The sequence below is a fragment of the Alexandromys fortis genome, unplaced genomic scaffold (assembly GCF_014885135.2).
Source record: "Alexandromys fortis isolate MF-2015 unplaced genomic scaffold, M_Fortis_MF-2015_v1.1 scaffold_6, whole genome shotgun sequence".
NCBI classification, from domain to species: domain Eukaryota; kingdom Metazoa; phylum Chordata; class Mammalia; order Rodentia; family Cricetidae; genus Alexandromys; species Alexandromys fortis.
Window position 1 is genome coordinate 10876481 of NW_026067902.1, and position 19065 is coordinate 10895545.

The window sequence follows — 19065 nt, forward strand, 5'->3', positions numbered from 1 at the left end:
ATTACGCAAGGAGCCGTGGGTTTTCCCTATTAATGTCAGGCTGTTCGCTTGACTTGTAGCTTCTGGCCTTCACACATCGTATTAATGTGTTATTTATTGGAATACTGTAATAAATAAAGATTTGTTTACTTTTATACTCAATGATGGATGTTGGATGCTATGAGATACCATTCTTAGTAAGGCCTGCCAAGAAGAGATCACCTTCAGCGTAGTGCTAAACTGAGACTAGAAGGGCCAACCTAGGTAAAATTGCCAATCATCTCATCACATATTTTTCTCCTACCTTTATCAACATCTGTGCTTTATCCGCTATTTATTGAGACTATAGGTGCTGTAGAATAGCTGAGCAAGTCATAGACCCTTCCATCCCTTCCCTTCCTCTGTTGAGCATCTGCGATGTGCTAAGCATTCTCTCCAGGAGCCCATATTTTAAGGAGGATGGTGTGACTTAAGGCACACAATTGAAGATTTAGAGAGCTCACACTTAGCCTATATAAAGGACATGGAGGAAGGAAGCTTGCTCTCTTTGCCTGCTTTCTCTCATTCCCACTGGCAAGTCCTTTCCCTCCCCCGGCATTAGAGCCTACTTTTTCAGGATCCCAACCTTGTGTACTAAACAACTATGGTGTTCTTGGACTTTCCATTGGACAGCCATTGTTGGACTAGCAGGACCAAGCCTGTAAGCCATTCTAATAAATCCCATCTATCATCTATCTATCTATCTATCTATCTATCTATCTATCTATCTATCTATCTATCTATCGTTGTGGAATATTATTTTAACTAGGCAAAGATTGTTACATTTGTTTATGCTTTGGAATATTACTTTAACTATGTGAAGGTGTGTTACATTTTTTTTTCTGTTGCCCTTGTTAACCATGTAAAGATGTGTTACATTCGTTTCACCTTGCCTGCCTAAGGCACTTGACCGGTCTAGTAAAAACCTGAATGGCCAATAGCTAGGTAGGAGAGGGATGGGTGGGGCTGGTGGCAGAGAGAGTAAGTAGGAGGAGAAATTTTCTAGGCTGGGGGAGAGTGTGGAGGGAGAGAGGGGAGAGAGAGAGAGAGAAGAAGAGAGAGAGAGAGAGAGAGAGAGAGAGAGAGAGAGAGAGAGAGAGAGAAGAGAGGGGAGACAGGAGTGAAAAAGAGGCTTCCACCTTGTTTGGAGGCAGGCAGCCATCAGTCAGACATGAGAAGTGGAAAAGTATGACATACAGAAAGGAAGGCAAAAACCCTGAGCAAAACATAGACAAACAGAAACAGATTAAAATAAGAACTAATATAAGGCTGAACATTCATAACTAATAATAAATTTCTGTGTCATGATTTGGGAGTTAGTTGGTGGCCCAAAAAGAGAGAAAGCCTGCTTTTATCTATCTATCTATCTATCTATCTATCTATCTATCTATCTATCTATCTATTATCTATCTATCTATCTATCTATCTATCATCTATCATCTATCTATCTATCTATCATCTATCATCTATCTATCTATCTATCTATCTATCTATCTATCTATCTATATTGATTGACTCATTCTATCAGTTGTGTTCCTCTAGAGAACCCTGACTAATACAGATGTCATGACCGAGACAACTTATAAAAGAAAGTCTTTAGTTGGGGGCTCATAGTTCCAGAAGGTTAGAGTCCATGACTCTCTTGGTGGGGAGCATGGTGACAGGTAGGCAGGCAGGCATGGAGGTGGGACAGTAGCAGAGAGTTTACAGCCAGTACACAAACAGGAGGCAGAGAGAGAGCTAACTGGGAATGGCATAAGCTTCTAAAATCTCAAAGCCTGTCCTGAGTGACACACCTTTTCCCATGAGACCACGCCTCCTAATCCTTCCCAAACAGTTCCACTGACTGGGGACCGAGTGTTCAAATATATGAGCCTGCGGGGGCCATTCTCATTCAAAGCACCACTTACCATGCTGGGTGGCCCTCTCTGCTTCCAGCTTACTAAAATGGTCACCTCAGGCCTCAGCCTTCACTATTCTGTAGGGCTGTGTCAAGGTGTGCACTCTAGCTCCCTCCAGGGTGAGCAAGCTGGAGGAGAAAGAGAAAATACCCTGGAGATGGAAGCTCGTCTTTCATCATTTAATCTTGGAGGTGACACTCTATCATGTCTGCCATATTTATTGATAGAAGCAAGTCAGACTCAGGCTTAAGGGTGGGATTCCATAACAGCGAGTCCCAGGATACGAGGTACTTGGAGTTAGAGGTCATCTCAGAGGCTCTGTTTCCGACTTCCCTGCAGTGACTGAGGTACTGCCTGAAGTTCTGCCCACAGTAAAGATCTCCCTTCACCAGAGGCTGAGGCTGGACCTTTGCCTGCCACAGCTGTGTCTCCTGGGTAAACAGGGGGAAAAGCAAAGAGAGATGCGCTCTGTTCACCTGGAAGACTCTTGTAAAACTGCACGAGAAGACATGTGTTTGCACAGTGCCCTGGGCATAGCAGGATCCAGGTAACTGTGTAGGTGATAGTGAAGACACTGGTAATGCCAACACAGACAGCAAATGGTGACAAAGTCTATTCAGTCCTTCCTGTTGGACACATGCACACCAGTATATAGCATTGCATATGGTCTGTTTATACTACTGTAGGGAGAACCCTCCATGCCGCAGATGGATCTGGGAGATTCCTGGCTTCCTGAGTGGGTGAGAGTTCAGAATGATTCTCCACTGGTCCGGATGCCCAGACAGCTCTTCACATGAGCCACACCTGACTTACAGGTATGTGTGTGGTCTGAATAGTCTCTTACAGTCAAAGCTGTCAGCTCATCTTCCGGAAGCTGAATGACATGCGCCATGATGGAGCCCGATGATGGGCTAACCTCATCACACAGTTGACCAAGGTTGGGGTCTGGAGAACTGTGGGGAGATAGAAGAATCTGAAACGGGGAAGGAGGAGAGGTTTGAGGAAGAAGGCTGGGATGAAGCTTTGAAACAGGGAAGTTTATCTATCTCCCTTGTACCTCTGTCCCTCGATACAAGGTCTACCTCCACATGTCCCTCCACCCTTCTTTCCTGAAGCTTTGTCCACCTGACCGCAGGGGTCAAGGAGGAAAGGGAGCAGCCAGCTGAGAAAAAAGCAGCCTCACTTCAGATGCCCTGGCCACTAGGGAAACATAGATGACCCTTGACCTCATGTAGGATGGGTCCCCAGAGGATCATCCTATTTTATTCTGATGAGAAAAAGACACACAGGCAATGGAAGTCATACTTCTAAATTAGAAGTTTGGGCTTTGCCCTGGGCTAATGAGGTGGTATTTTCTGTAGTTGAAGCTCTGACTGTGTACTCACAAGGGGAAGCAATCTCTCCAGTGTAGTGTGCTGTGTTGCTGAGCTGAGCTGAGGCAGAGAATTGGGGTGGCATTGCACGTGTTAACGGCATGCTCAATTTCCCATATCCTCGGTGTATGATGGTTTTATGGGTACTTCACCCCATTATCAGCTGAAGACTGTGTAAGCCCGGAGGCATTTGCTCCTTCATGAGAAAATGCTGGTGACTTTGATGGATTTCTGAGTGTTGACACTGAGGAGAGTTTATAAACACAGTCATTAAACCATTCTGAGTGCATAGTATATGCCGAGCAGGTTCTGGGTGTGAGGCACACAGTGGTCGGCTTTGGGTCACTGGGTCCCTGCAGAAGAGACTCTGTTTTCAGAGAAGCCAAATGATGCTGAGAGAATCTATCTAGAGTCTGTTCTGACTCCATCCTGGTCCTCACCTTAGGCTCCACACAACCTCGGGTTTATGCAAGCAACTCAGCCTTGACTGTGTCTGTAAGATAGGTGATGTTTTACCTTCTGAAAGCCAACCCGAGTGTTCCCACTACATAGTTTTGCTCTTTCTTTGGGGATCTGAGACTACTGAGGCCTGCCTCTGTGGGTTAAAGTCTGAGTGTTTCTGCATGGAGGAACTTCTAAATTAGCGGGGCTACTGAAGGATGCCTTTCTGTGACTGCTGTTGTTCTGGCTCTTTCTCAGTAGACAAAGAGAGGACTGGTCTTATTGTCCTTCTGAGATGCCTCTGTAATTAAGACTGGGCATGAGAACCTCACTGAATGGGCCAACTGAACCCCATTGTAAAGATAGATTGGCCACTGGGCACTAAGGGGCTCAACAAGCATGCTTAAATGTAACAAGCTTAGTGTCACACATAACTGAATAAAATAAAGAAGTGGGGTGCAGTTGCTTATAAATGGGGAACCCATCTATGTAAACAGAGGAGGAGGCAGAAGAGGAAGAAAATCATAAGGGGCGGGTAAGAAGGCTCAGTGGGTAAAGTCACATGGCCCTGAGCCTGATGATCTGGGTCCCACATGGTGGGAAGAGAGAAGCAGCTCCTCCTCTGACCTCCACTGCGTGCCCTGGCACATACCCCTTGGCCCCAATAAAATCTACCAGAGATGAATTTCTTCCTTTGCATACACTAAGAAATTTACTTAGAATTGCACGACTTTGCAATTTACACAACTGCACAAAGGGACACAGGGACAGGTGGGGTCTTCCGTAACTATTTTATCATTCTAGAAACTCCTGTGGCCAGTGGGGGTGTCTTATGGGCGCAGAGATAAAATTCTTGCCTGAACCTGGCAAGGCTCTTGCTCTTTTCTGGCAAGAAAAGGTGGAGTTGTTTTTGCTAGTGGTCCCCTGGCCAGTTGGTTCTGTAGGGAATGAGGACCCTGAGAAAACACTAAAAGTTGGCAGGGCTTAGGGAGAAAAGGGTTTATTTGGCTTACACTTAAAGTTCACAGTCTGTGATTGGGGGACTCAAGGCTGGAACCTGAAGGAGCCTGTGGAGGGACACTGCTTGTAGGCTTGCTCTCTGGTTTGCTTATAGGCTCGTGCTTAGTTAGCTTTCTTAGATAGCCTAGCACCACCTGCCTAGGGATTGAGCTGCCCACAGTGGGCTGTCTCCTGCAGACACGCCCAGAGGTCACTCTGATGTAGGCAGTTTGTCAATCAAGGCTTCCCTCTTGGATAACGCTGGGATATGTGATTGAGAGTTAGTGTTAACTAGGACAGAGTCCACAGACTCAACGACCTTCTCTGTCACTTATCATTTATGGGAACTGCAATTACAAGGCTCAGACACAAATGATTCAACCCTTCGTGGAAAGGAAATGCAAAGCTGGGTGGTGATGGGTCCTCTGGCCAGTTACCCACTCTTACTAATCCAGTTATTTCCAGTTCTGTCCTGCACTTCCTTGCTTGTGGCCTCGCATGTCTGCAAGGGAGAGAGCATGTGGGTGAACTGTTCAGAAAGAATCCTTCTCTATCCAGCCAAAAGTCAAGGGCTTGAGCAGCTGTGGGGTAAAGCAATAAGGAATTGCTGTCATCATTCGGGGTATGCCTCTGACTTGGTGGGATGCCTCTGACTTCTAGGCAGAGGCCAGCTTTTGAGATCATTCTTGACAGATAATCATACAATAAGATCAAACAGTGGCCTCACCTGCCCCCCAGAATCCTGCAGATGGGATGTAAGGTTTGGGAATGATGCTACTACCCCAAGATGAGCAGGGGGCTGCTCAGAGTGGCCAGGTTCTCCCCCAAAGTCACTAGAACAGACAAGGGAATTCCTCCTTCAAGATTATCCCTCTCTGGAGACTTCCTACCCATCATTCTCCGGGGTCCTGACTTGTGCCCAGGGAGCCCCTTCCCTTGGGCAGCTGCTGATAATCCATGATCGGACATGTCATCCTCTTGAGGGCTACAAGGCTTTTCTAGATCATGTCCCATTTCTGAAAGGCCTGGGGTCCTCCAGTTGAGGAGGGAAGTGTTTTTAAAACTTGAAGTGAATTAACCGCTACAAATGAACAATGTCGTGGACCTTAGAACAACGGTCCACTGTACACAGCACATCTGCCCATCTCAAGAGTATCATCAGAAGGAAACCCAGGGCCATCAAACCCCACGCCTCCTCTTCCAGCACCACACACGACTTCCTGTCTGCATCAGGGTCTATTCTGGAGAGTTCATGGAAATGAAGCCATGTCCTTTTGGCCTCTATCACCTAGCATGAGGTTCTTCCAGGGTCTTCCACACTGACACACGTGTGGAAACCTCATTCCCTTTTGGTGCCCATGGTGCTATTCTATCATGGGACTGGAGTGTCTCAGCTCACATCCTTTTGACAATTCAGTTCTCACCAGTTCCTTAGCTGTGTGCTCTGGTCAGCTCTACATGGCCACAATCCCACCCGGCTTTCAAATGACTCAGCTAAGACTTCCTTTACTCCTCCTTTGCTTTCTCCTTGTTAGCTGCAATCACTTGAGCCCATCGCCTTGTGCGAGTTAGGCAAGCATCCTCCTGTGGTGTTGCATCCTAGCTTTCTTGTATATCCTATTTGGCAGCAAGGTCTCCTTAAGTTGACAGGGTTGGTCTTGGACTCACTCTGTAACCCAGACAAGCACTAAACTTGATCCCTCTGACTCAGCCTCCAGCGCAGAAAGGACTGTAGGCTTACTGACCAGGCCCCACTGTTCCTTCTGCTCTGACCTTTATGTCATTGGTGTGGATCTGAATCCACAGGGCAGCAGCTAAGGTTTCCAGGTTCTTACATCCTAACGCAGAGAACGGGACCAGGAACACACAGATCATGGCAGACTTAGCTACAGTTTATTCCAAGACAGAAAGGCCCTCCTGAAAATGGTAGTGGGCTACAGAAGCAGGGCAGGTAGGCGATGCAGAAGACCCCAGACTCCAGCTCCATGATCCTTAATAAGGCTCATATGTGGCACTGCCTCCTCCCCCTGTGTGACTTATATCTCGCACATGCTCTTTTGTTACATGTAGCTCTCAGCCCCAGGAGTTTCCAGTCTTGCTTTTGTCTTAGTCAGTGTTCTATTGCTGTGAGGAGACACCATAACCACAGTAACTCTTAGGAAAGAAAGCATTTAATGGGGGCTAACTCGCAGTTTCAGAGAGTTAGTCCATTATTATGGTGGCCTGCAGGCAGACAGGGTGCTGGAAAAGAAGCTGAGAATTCTATATCCAGATCCCCAGGCAGCAGGAAGAAGAGAGAGAGACTGGGAATGGTGTGGGGTTTGAATCTCAAAGCCCGCCCCTGGTGACACAGTTCCTCCAACAAGGCCATACCTCCTAATCCTTTCAAGTCACGCTGCTCCCTGGTGATGAAGCCTTCAAATCTATGAGCCTATGGGGGCATTATTCCAACCACCACACACTCTGACAACATGTAGTCTTGATGCCTGTCTCCACCCGCTCCTGCCCTGCTTACCTCATCCTCTTGACTTCTTTTGCAGAACACAAAGGAGACCAGGCCTCTCTCCAACTTAAAAAAAATGTGTGTGTGTGTGTGTGTGTGTGTGTGTGTGTGTGTGTGTGTGTGTGTGTGTGTATACACCCCAGGGTGGTAGTGGGTGGTGGTGGTGCATACTATGGTTTATCTGGAGGTCAGAGGTTAACTCTCAGGAGTCAGTTCCCTCCTTCTGCCACGTGGGTCCTGGGAATGGAACTCAGCTCATGGCCTTTAGCAGCAAGTGCCTTTACCCACTGAGCCTTCTCACCAGCCTTCCCTCCATCTCTTTCTGTCCTATGTGGGGCTCTGGCTGCTCCAAGGCCAGCCTAGTCTCGCCTTTAGCTGCAGGACTTTTGGCAAGGCCCTGACTTCCAGCACTCCGTCCCTCCCCTGCTGGTAAGGACTGCGTTGACTTCTCAACGATGTTCACAGCAAAGCAGCACAGGAATTTTTTGCCCCTCCTGGAAAACCAACAAGCTGTCAGCTCAGTATGCCACGCCCTGGGACAAAGTACTGCTACAGAATGAAAGAAAGGAGGGCTTCAGAGTCGAGAGCGCACCGATAACGACCCTCCCGAGCCAAGGGCACAAAATGTGTCACTACTGTGTGCCAGGCAATGTGAAGGATTCCCGGGGTGCAGGGGGGTAGCTGTGACCCAGAGATGGTGGAGGCACCCTGGGGTTCACACCCAGTAGCCCTGCTCAGAGTCCTGGTTGGATTTAGTTTGCATAGAAACCAAAGCTCACTCCACGGCTTTCATTCAGTCATCCAGCTACAAACAAAAGGTCACCTGTGGGAGTCAGTGTGGGTGGGATGGGATTTTCCCTCTGGGTCCTCTGATCTGGCATGTGATGGGGTGATGGGAGGGGCCATGAAGAGCTACATTCAAAGGAGAGGGCTCCTTGAGACACCAAGGATCAAAGGACTGCAGAAGAGCTGAGGGAATTTCTATCGAGGAGGGAATTTGGGTGTCCGACTTTAAGACTAAACAGATTTCTTGGAGGAAGAGGATGAAAAGGAGGCATTGATGGGGAGGGGAGCATTCAGGCAAGGGTGGTGCTTTTGAGACCCTCCAAGGAGGCTGCCGAGCGCAGGAAAGAGCCCCCATGTCTCCTGGGTATCATCACCATCAGTTGTAAGCTCAGCCCATTCATTACAACACGCAGCTGGCATCATGGGCGTTGAGTCAGCACCAATGAGACTCCACGTAAACGTGCTTGGGTCAAGAGGTGACTAGGGATCTGCCTAGTCAGAGCCCCAGGGCAGCCTCCTTCCTGGGCTTGCTCTTTGCCTCCCTCGACTGGTGCCGCTGTGTTCTGCGTCGCGGTGTGACTGTGTCCCTCCGTCTGTGGCCCATACGGGACATGGATCACCTCTTTCACGGTGTCCTACATCAGATCCGACGGAAGGGCACTGATGGCTACCCTGTGTCCCAGGCCATGGCCGATGCTGCTGGTTAGGAATGGATACACTTTCGCTTTGCCCTGCTTTCCTAAAAGCTATTACTAATATATCACCCAGAGACAAACTACATCTAGCAACTAGAAGAGACCGCGAGACCTGCTTCGGGACATGGAGAAATTTACCCAGTAGTGGCTTCACCTAAGCTCCATGGTGGTGAGGACAGGAGTTGTGTTACACAATTGTTTTTGTTGCGGGGGGTGGGGGTGGGGGCTGGTCCTCCCTTCCTTCTTCTTTCTCTCCTAATAGAGAGACTACAGACCTTAACTCCTCCTACTGTCAAGATGAAGAATACAGATTTGCGGGCTTTCAGCAACCATTTTGGTCTGTGGAGTCATCTAAAGAAAGCCAAGTTCCAGATGGCAGCTCAGAACCCCAAGTGCCTGATATCCTAGTGATAGTTGGGGCTGCCCCGCCAGCCCACACAGCCGATGTCAGACTGCTCTCTAACCTAAGCTACCACTGCTTTTGTTCCCACATGGGCAGGCCGACCTAAGAATAGGTGGTTGAGAGTGACGGGTACAGGAGGGAGACAGGAAGGGGAGGTACCCAGGAAGGGGTGGTATGGACCAAAGTTTCACACATTCACAATAACGACCTGCTTTGGCTGGTAGAGCCGCGTTCCAGCCACTCTACATTAAGTCCCTCCCCCCTCATTTAATCCCTGCCAAAGGCTGCATTTGAGGGCATTCTTAGGACTGTGACTTTCCACAGTTTATAAGTGTGGGCATCAAACCTCAGGACAGGCATGTCTTCAAAGCCACTGAGTTGGGAGGCCAGCTCTAAACCCTGGTCTGTTAGACTCAAGGACGACCCCCTTCACTTCCACCCCACCTGGCCTCATGAGGCCATGCAGATGTGAAGACCAGAGAATGGTCTGGCTGAGCTGTGGCTTGGTGTCGCCTCAAAAGCGAAAGAAGTGGTTCAGAGAAGGCGGCAGAGCCTGGCTGGTGAGCAGGAAGGATGAATGGAGGCTTCTGTGCCTGGAAGGCAGGGGGTGGGTCGGGGAGGGATGGGGTGACCCTCAGGGACCACAGTGCTCCTCTGGGAACCTGTTCTCGGGCCTGCAGTCAACAGCCTCAGATAAGATCCCAAACTCGCTGTTTTCCACTGAAAGCGCTGGCGGTGAACATGAATGCACTCTGGCAAGTTCCCACTGGATGAAATCCAGCCACCTGCCAGCCGCTCTCGGGAAGTGTGATTTCTTCTCAGTCCAGTCAAAGCCGAGGCAGAACTCCTGGGGGAGGTTTATCTACACAGGGTGTTTGAGGAAGACACGAGGGGCCTTGTGAACGATGAGAATGGAAAATTAAGAAGCGAATGTTGCTAATAACAAAATGACTTGTCCATCAATCAAGATGGTATAGCAGAGGCTAGGCTCCACCCTTCCTCATGGCAGTCTGCATCAGACCAGGCAGGTTTTAGATAGTTTTACTTTTTTCGTTGACATGCTAGTCTATGAAACTTAGTACTTACATCATATCATAGGAAGTGACATTGGGTGTTATCAGATATTGCTTATAGCAGAAAGAAGCCATTTGTATGCTCTTCCATCTGTTCCAAATCAGAATTACAGCTGCCTTGACATTTTTCCTGTTACATTTCAAAAGTACCGCCTGCCTTCACCGAATCAGAGACGACTGATCCGAACATGACCTAGGACCGTAGCTCTGGTGTCCGTAGGATTGAAGGAAAGCCAGAACACTGCCCCGTGGGTGGTGTCCTGGTTGCTATTGAGCACCTAAAGCCACACATTCTATCTTCTCCATCCACAGGGCAATAGGAGCCCTGGTTACACACAGACACAGGTAGCCGCCACAGCATCTAAATCCAGGGATGCGGTGTTTGATGAAGACAAGAGTCTCGCTATGTAGTCTAGGCTGTGCTTGAACTCACAATCCTCTTGCCTTCCTCTCCTGAGTAATGGGGCTATAGGCATTCACTACCCTGCCCAGCTTCTGCCATTTAATTGATATCACTGTTCTAACTGAGGCCTCTGAGAGTCATGTATCCGTTTCCTTGGTGCCCTTTTGGAGGGCGCTGCCTTTGAATCTGGCTCCCACTCCTTTGGCTGAGTTCCTTTGCCAGCCCTGGCTGCCAGGCTTTGTCTGGGTCACAGAGGCTGCCAGGTACCTGGTCACCATGGCCTCCTGTGCCCTGGCCAACATGCCCTGCCCTGCTTCCGTCTGACAGGAACTCCCAGCAGTCCTGGCCAGCTGGCCTCTCCTTGCTTTCCTGAAACCTCCAGCCCTTGGCTCTGAGCCCTGGTTTTCTCGGTTCTCTCCAGGCTCACTGACCAAGAGTCCGAACCGCCTTGCTTATCTCTCCCCTCTCCTCTCTGTGCATCTTGCCTTTGGTTCCTGCTCCATCATTACCTGTCCAGCCTGTTTTGAACCCAGGCCATCTCCCAGCCCCAGCACTTAATGTCAGCCGACATATTTACGAGCATTTCCACGGGCCGTCTTTTAGGCACGGCCAAACAGTAGCTAGAACAGGGAGCGTGCCTGGGATTTCTTCCTCACTGCGACGGTCTCTGCCCATCTTAGTAGGTGGCACCCCTTTACGGCTCAACCCAGAAGTCCCAGAATTCTAATGTCTGTGTCTACCATTGCCCTACCCAACCCATCCCACACCTCTGCTGGGACCACATCGCTATCACCAGACCAGAGTGGGGCTGACTGCACTCCCTGGTGCTCCACTTCCAGCAAGAGCTGTCCTTGGAAAATCCCAACCAGACCGGCCACTCTCTTGGTTAATCCACCCCGCCCTGCCCCCTGCTTTCTTATTACACCAGGCACAGACTCCCAGCCCCTTTCCTCCCTCCTTCCCCAACCCATCCCCATCTCCACAGCCCACCCACGTCAAGGACTTTGCACTTTACTGCTAGAAATTCTTCATATAGTTTATGTCACAGTCTTGCGTTCTTCCTGTGTGATTATTTTCTGTCCCATCCCTTGAGAATAAGCTTCCTGAGAGCAGGGAACTTGCTTTTGTTTTTTTCCTGCTGTTTCCCATGGCCACATCAGAGCCTGGCATCTGGAGCCCATTTGTTGAATATATGTGAACGGTTGACCTCCAGACGTCCTGTTCTTCGCTCTCTGTCTTTGTCTTCATCATGGTTTGCGTTGTTAAGTAACAGCTTATGAGCATACATTTTTATCAAGGGCCCTGGATTTTTTTAAGCTGTTACATATTTAGGGTGCGATTCATCTGTCTGAATTCTAGACTCTTGATTGTGGCCTGTGACTCAACTACTAGACCGGTAGGAAAACTTTCAAACAATAAACCACACATACCATCCGATAGCAGCTTTGGCCTGCAGAGATGCTCACTAACTTGTCGGTCCTGCAGTTAGCTTTTAGTTTTCATACAATCCTAAAAGGAAATATTGTTGTCTGGATTTTGCAAATGGACCAAGTGTACTGGTCTTCGAAGGATGTAGAATTGATTACCCAAAGGGAGTGTTTTGTACTGAAATCACCTCTTCTCTCATTTAGTAATTTTCAGAAGTCTGGGCAAACTATACCAGATTGTCTCTTTCAACATCCCCGAAGTCCTGGGTGCTTTGGAGGAAACTCTACTTGCAGGTTATTTCCAAGGACAAGTAGTCCAGCCCCTCAGGCTGGTGGCTCTCAACCTTCCCAATGCCACGACGCTTTAATACAGTTCCTCTAGTCGTGGTGATCCCCAGCCATAAAATTACTTCACTGCTGTTTCATAACTGTGATTGTTGCCACTGTTAGGAATAGTAATGGAGATATCTGTTTTCTGGTGGTCTAAGGTGGCCACTGTGAAAGGGCTCTTTGAGCCCCCCAGAGGGATCTCAATTCCCAGATTGAGAAACACTGCCTTGGCTATGGATAGATTTCTACTCCTACCTCTGTGCCACCAAATCCCCTCTCCTTCCCTCACCTGCAGGTGTCTAAGAGAATCTCCAGGGGCTAGAGAGATGGCTCAGCAGTTAAGAGCACTGACTATTCTTCCAGAGGATCCAGGTTCAATTCCCAGCACCCACATGGGAGTTCACAACTGTCTGTAACTCCAGTTTCAGGGGATCCAACATCCTCTGTTGCAGGCATCTGTGCAGGCAAAACACCAATGCACATAAAATAAAAATGCATCTTTAAGAGAGTCTCTGGCCCACATATATGCTGTGTTCTTTATAAGAATTCTCTGAGCCAGGCGGTGGTGGCGCACGCCTTTAATCCCAGCACTCAGGAGGCAGAAGCAGGTGGATCTCTGTGAGTTCGAGACCAGCCTGGTCTACAAGAGCTAGTTCCAGGACAGGCTCCAAAACAACAACAACAACAAAAAACCCACAGAGAAACCCTGTCTCAAACCCCCTGCCCCCCAAAAAAAGAATTCTCTGATAAGCCACAGTGCATGGTTCAAAATGAGACCGATGCTTTATATATATATATTTTTTAATTCAGGAAAACCTTACTTTTAAGAGCACATGTTTTGAGGAAGAACTGAGCCTAGAGATATCCACAACCCTACCTGGCCTCACCAGAGACTGCTCAGTGGTACGTGGATTCCGCTTTCTCTGGGGTACTTCTCGTAATTTAAAAATGCTTGAAGCTGCGGAAGACAGCCCCGCCCTCTGCATCATTCAAAAGAAAACTCAGACACGGAGGCGGGAGGCGGGCTTTTGGTTCTTGTACAGAAACGTCCAGTAGATTTTAAAAGTTAGAGAGCCATGGCTTTGATTTCATTCCTTGGTTCTTTTGCTCTTGTGATCTAGCCTATCCTTGAACACCAAGTAACTGAGGTCTACACACGCTTCTCACAAGCCGTTCAGAACAGACAATGATTTTAGATCAGGGCTATGTGCAGAAGAAAGCATGAACGGAAATGGGTGTTATCAGGGCAAAGCAAACCCAGATGCCTTAACACCATGGCAAAGATGGATTCTTGCCTCTTCCGTGGGCTGCGTTTCAGTATCCATGAGCATCTGACACTCAATTACACGTGAGAGCTCTGCCTTTTATCCTCCGATGTCCCAAGTCTGCTAAACAAAGCATTTCTTCCCCAGTGACAGTGACGCCTGGCTACGAGCTGGAGGCTCTCTCTGCCTGGGTCTGGGAAGTCGCTCTTTCCGGAAGGGTGGTAGAGACCCTGGGAATCGGACCAGCCCGGCTCACAAGTATGAAGAGAATGTCGGGAGAGGAAGTGGTGGTTCTGAGTCAGCATGAGTCATCTGGTTCCAGTGGCAATGAAGGCTGAGGTGTGCGCCTTTTTCTTTTTCTTGTCTTTTTTTTTTTTTCTTAATCATGTGGACAACTCTGAGAATGGAGGGGACTCAGTGACTTTACAGTGGCTGCTTTCTAAGTTTCAAAGTGACTTTCCAGGCAAGCTGAGCACGTCTTGGGATCTTCACAGCACAGTGGCTGGGAGTGGAGCCATTCATCAGCTTCTCCCCGGTGAGTATATTCTGTCAATGACGCCTGTGTGCGCCTCAGGGCTGTGACAGCTGCGGCATCCTGGGGTAGACACTGCTTCTCCCAGACTTTGAAGGTCTGTGATGTCAGAAAAGCGGCTCCCGCTGCCTCCACCCCACCTCCGCTGTGTCTATGGGACTCTGGGGAGTTTCTTAGCTGTGCATCGTGGGTGCTGGCTGTGTGTAGTGCTGCCTCAGAAGAGAGCGTGAGACGTAGTGACAATGCCTGCCTGGGAAGGAGCCACCTCAGATGGACTCCTAGCCAGGAACCAAAGAAGGCCAGAGATGGAGGTGGGTGAGTCTATGCTCACTGGGCACTGAGGTTGGACTAGCATCCGCTCCTAAGAAGTAGGAAGGAAGAGGCTTCTGGCCACTGACCTAAGTAGCCTGATCTGAGCTGTCCAGCTGCAGGACGAGAAATATGGCAGCGAGGCAGAATCTTGGCTTTTCTCCGAACATGTGTGAATGGCTTCAGGACTGTATTTATGTCCTTTCCATTCCCTTAATTCTCCAGGCGGAAAATCATGCTGGAAAGAAAGAAAGCCACAGGCTGGGAACCAGCAGGAGGGGGATGGTTGAATACAGGGGAAGGAAGTGGCCCGAGTTACTGTTCTTATGAGCTTAACTTTACTGTCAAGTAACAGTTACTGTAACTGCTGGGACGCTTCTTAAGCAAATCTGAAAAATGGTCCCTTGCTTTAAAAGTGGCATAGCAGGCAGGCTGCAGGGAAGACAGGAGCCTGTTCTGAGCAACTCACTGGGGTGTGTGGGGCTTCCCGGGTTAAGAATGAGTCAGCATCCTGACTGAATGAGCTCTGAGAGCAGCTCCATCCGCCCTGAGCAAAACACGGGCTGGCTGGCCTGGCCCAGGAAGGAACTTGGTCTTTGGTGGAAATAGCATTGACTGCCCCTCTGTAAAGAGGTTCGTCACACACACTCTTAGCTTTCTCCTGCGCTGCGCTTGAGAGATCCCTCGACGGACCGAGGGCTCCGTTCCTGTGTCTGGAACTCTGTGTTTGGCTTTCTCAGCATGCCCTTGAGCTGCTGGCTATGGTTTCAGGTCCTGCCCCTGGTTGAGCACAGAATTGGTTAAGTGAAAACTCTGGTGTTTAGGAAGGACCAGGGTGATCCAGTGTTGGTTGGGAGACTCAGGTAGCAGAACTTTGAAATTGGCTTCTGCAACAAGCATGCTGCACCACTGAGGTTGCTGCTGGAGGCTTCGCAGGTCCATGTCGGGTTTGAATTTTCCCAGCTAGTTCTGTGAGTCCACTTGAAGACTGTTTATCTGTGTTTGGATAATCGCGGGTGGTTCCCAGCTCCCGGGGGCCACACCCCGAGGCCACAGAACGAGGCTGACAAGATTGAAGATTGCAGGGAAGACTGCAGCAGGGTCTGTCATCCCAGTACTCATGGCCGGATAGGGGGCAGAGCCTGGCATGCAGGGCTGCAAGCAAGACATGCCGTCTCAAGCAAGGCAAAGGGTGATAACTAGTGTGGTTGTCCTCTGACCTCTGCATGCATGTACCATGGCATGTGCAGGTCTGCGTTCACACATGTGAGCACACATACAACACACACGGCGCGTGACTTTGTTATGGCTTCCACTTGCCACACTGAGCTGAGGGTTGCTGCAGGCAGGAGCCACAGGGGCTCACTCCATGGCAGGGATTGAGACCACGCTCGGAAGGGACGTCTAACTGCAAACAGAAAGTGCTCCTAACTTCATGACAGTGCAAGTTGCCCAGAATCCTGCTGTCATGGTGTGCTCAGCCTGGAACTAGCCTGTGGTTTGTGGCCTTGTCTACCTCTGGTCTCCATCATGGTGGGTTCCGTGCTCTATGACCTTTTGTGCAGGGCTTTTTATATCATCCACATCAACTCTGAGTCTGATTCTGGCGGCGGTGCTGTTGAGATGTTGAAGCCCCCTGGTGTCCAGCCTTCTTCACTGTGAAGCAAGAATTAGAATCTCATGGGTGTGAGCCTTGGGAAGATTCTGGGATGCATATACCGGTTGCCAGGATATACTGTTACCAGGACAATCATCTCCACAGAGATGTGACTAGCCGCTTTCATCCGGCCTGGGCCCCACTGCCTTGTGGTATTCTATTAAGAATGGATCTTGTCCTTAAAGCAAGGTCTCTCCCGAGGCCTCAGTCCATGATGGGCTCTTCATTCACCATGGTCTCACTTAGCAAGCAAAAGGGCAGTGCTCCTTGGTCCTCTCAGGAAACCTTGGGTTCTAGGTATTACCATTAGCATTATTATTATCATTGTCATTATCGGCGTTATTGTCAATGTCATTACAAAGGACAGTTCCCATTTTATTCGGTGTGTACCCTCCATTTAACACCATAACAACCTCCAGGACATGGACAGGAGACAGCCACTCGCCTTACTCCCTGCCTCAGTGGATAGTCCACGCAGCAGCTGCCAGGGAGCCAGTCGCCCACTCAGCACAGGGATAAGGGCACAATCGGGCAGCCAGGAGGGCATCCTGTGCCAATGAAGCCAGCTGGGCCAAGGGCCAGACACCCCAGGCTCACCAGGCATGGGCCTGCCAGTAGTGGCACAGCTGGATTTGGCCCTGACACCTCCTGGCTGAAGTAGTGGCAACTGTCCTTTAGCTCCTCTAGATTCGTGCTACTTGAAGATCATCATGAACGGGAGAGGCGTTGTAGTGAAAACACTAAGTAAGCTACACCGAGAACCCAGACCAGAGCACAGAGCAGCCTCTCTTTACCAAAGCCAAGGAGGCTTTGGATTTATGCCATGTCTCAAAAGCCACACCCCAATGCCCACTCTCAGGGGCCAGAAGTGGCCAGCATCATTTTGGTCTTTGTACTGTCATGGTGGCAGTCTCTTTATGCTCTGTCTATCCTGTGTGCCACGTTTAATGCTAGAGGATTGTGGGGCTCGTGGGTCCTCATAAGCTGCTCTTATGCCAAGAGCCTCAGGGCATCATTGCTAAGATTTAGGGGTGTGTCAAGGGCAGGGCTCCCCACAGGTTCTGGGTGGATCAAAGGTGGTGTTCACAGAAAAGGCAGTGAGTTTGAAGGAAGCTGGCTCACAGGAAGGAGATGGGGGTCAATGATCAGCTGGTCTCATAGGATTCAGCCAGTTGTCTTTAGCGTAGCCGGAGGAGCTGATGACAATGTCTTACCTAGCCTGGTCTGCCTGCTTGTCTTTCGCTTTCCAGACTTATGCATGCAAAGAAGGACTTCTGGGACAGGAGAGGTGGGACTTTCCTGCCACTCTGCCCTTGGATAATATATCATTTTAAAACAGAGCGGTTTTGTTAGTGATGGCAGAATGTGTATCTTCTCATTGTATGAGTCATTTGCTGAGAGTTCGGGGGCCGCATGGGCACCTGTCGATTCAGCTGGACATAAAGAACATTTATTAAGCTGGACATAAGGAACATATAACAGGGAGCCAAGCTTGCTTGCTCTCACGCAGCTAAAGGGCTCTGTTCTCCCATCTTTACTGTTCTCAGGCAGGAAGGGATTTGTCCAAGGAGAATCAACAAGGCAGTTGGTTCATCCGCTGTCCAGCTCCGTCATCCGTAGTCCCGGCTTCCTTTCTTCATTTTGTCTTAGAGTTTCAAGAAGGCTGCTGAAGCTCCAGGCATCATCTTTGCATTGGCAGGAGGAAGTGGGGAGGGGGGGATAAAAAGTTCATCTTTTCAATGTCAGCCTCCTTGAAAGTTTCCCTAAAACCCCAGCAAACCAGCTCAGTTGACTTTCAGTCACGTTGTCTACAAACGTGTGGGTGGGGTGGGTGGAGAAAGTGAGGGGTGTATTGCATGGGGGGACGGAGATGAAGAAAGGATCCAAAATGGGACTCACAAGAAGAGGACTTGGGTCTGAAGTAGAGCTAAAGACAAGAGCCCCTACCCCATTCACATCTTGGTTCCAGGTGATGGAGACTCACCCATTTCAGCTTCTCTGGGGTGGATCAGGTTGTTTTCTATAAAGAGAGTCCCTGACCTTGGAGCCATACCTCTTCTGATGCTCCAAGCCAAGGCCGCATTGTCTTTGTCCTGGACCCCAGCCTGGTCTCTGATGCTAGGTCTGAGCAGCTTCCTAACAGCTGGCTGGGACCAGGTACCCTGTCCTGACTCGGGAACAAGCTCAGGAGGAAAGGCTGTCACCTGGCCAAGAGCAGCCGGACCCCTGGTGTGTCCTCCTGGGGGTGGGGGGAAAGAAGCCTAGCTTGGGGGAGTCTGAACAGCTTCCTCACGGCCAGGTGGAGGTCACGTCACCCAAGGGGAGTGCTCCCTTCTTCTCCCAGCTGTCACCTCCCAAGCTTCTGTGAAGTCTATGATATGCGACAAGTTTAGATTTCATCAGCCACCAAAGGAGAAGCATCTACACCCTTCTTATCCCTGACTCCTTTGCAGACTGACAATGGGGGCAGGGGTTTCTTCCTTCTGTCCTCTGCACCCCTCCTCATCTGATGGTGCGGGATGACAGCAACAGACGTGACAGGTGGTGTCTTGTGAGTCCGAGATCAGATGATCAGCAACCTGGAATAGAACCAGGCAACAAGTACACCCTTCGAGAACAGAAGTTCAGGTTGGCCTCAAACTCGGGATCCTCCTGCCTCCACCTCAGGTGCTGGGAGTAAAGGCAGGGCTGTATGCTGCTCCTTTATTAGGTAAAGAATAAGTGCTCACTAGCTGCTCAGATCAAAGGGTCTGCTCTTAAATTCCCCATGGAGAGCTTCCTGCCCCTTCCTGTGAGAACCCTGTCCAGGTTCTACAAAGTAGATCCTGGTCACAGAATCATGAATGACTTGTCCCAGTGCTCATTCTCAGGGCAGAGGAGCTATTAGCATAAAAGCGGTTGACCAGTATCTTTTTTCTTAAATCATGCATATAGGGTGCAGTGCCTATGG

General features: G+C 49.5%; 1 long non-coding RNA gene across 2 annotated transcripts in view; it reads left to right on the forward strand.

Moving 5' to 3' along the window:
- The first annotated feature begins 13236 nt into the window (after positions 1-13236).
- The window catches only part of LOC126496746 (uncharacterized), a 76456-nt gene continuing 70627 nt past the window's right edge, over positions 13237-19065 (forward strand). Inside the window, exons 1-2 of one of the 2 annotated variants that reach the window (XR_007590417.1) lie at positions 13237-13255; positions 13765-14152. This is a non-coding gene — a long non-coding RNA (uncharacterized lncRNA). Of the gene's footprint in view, positions 13256-13423; positions 14153-19065 lie in introns of those variants that run through there. The other variant, XR_007590418.1, reaches the window with a different exon arrangement.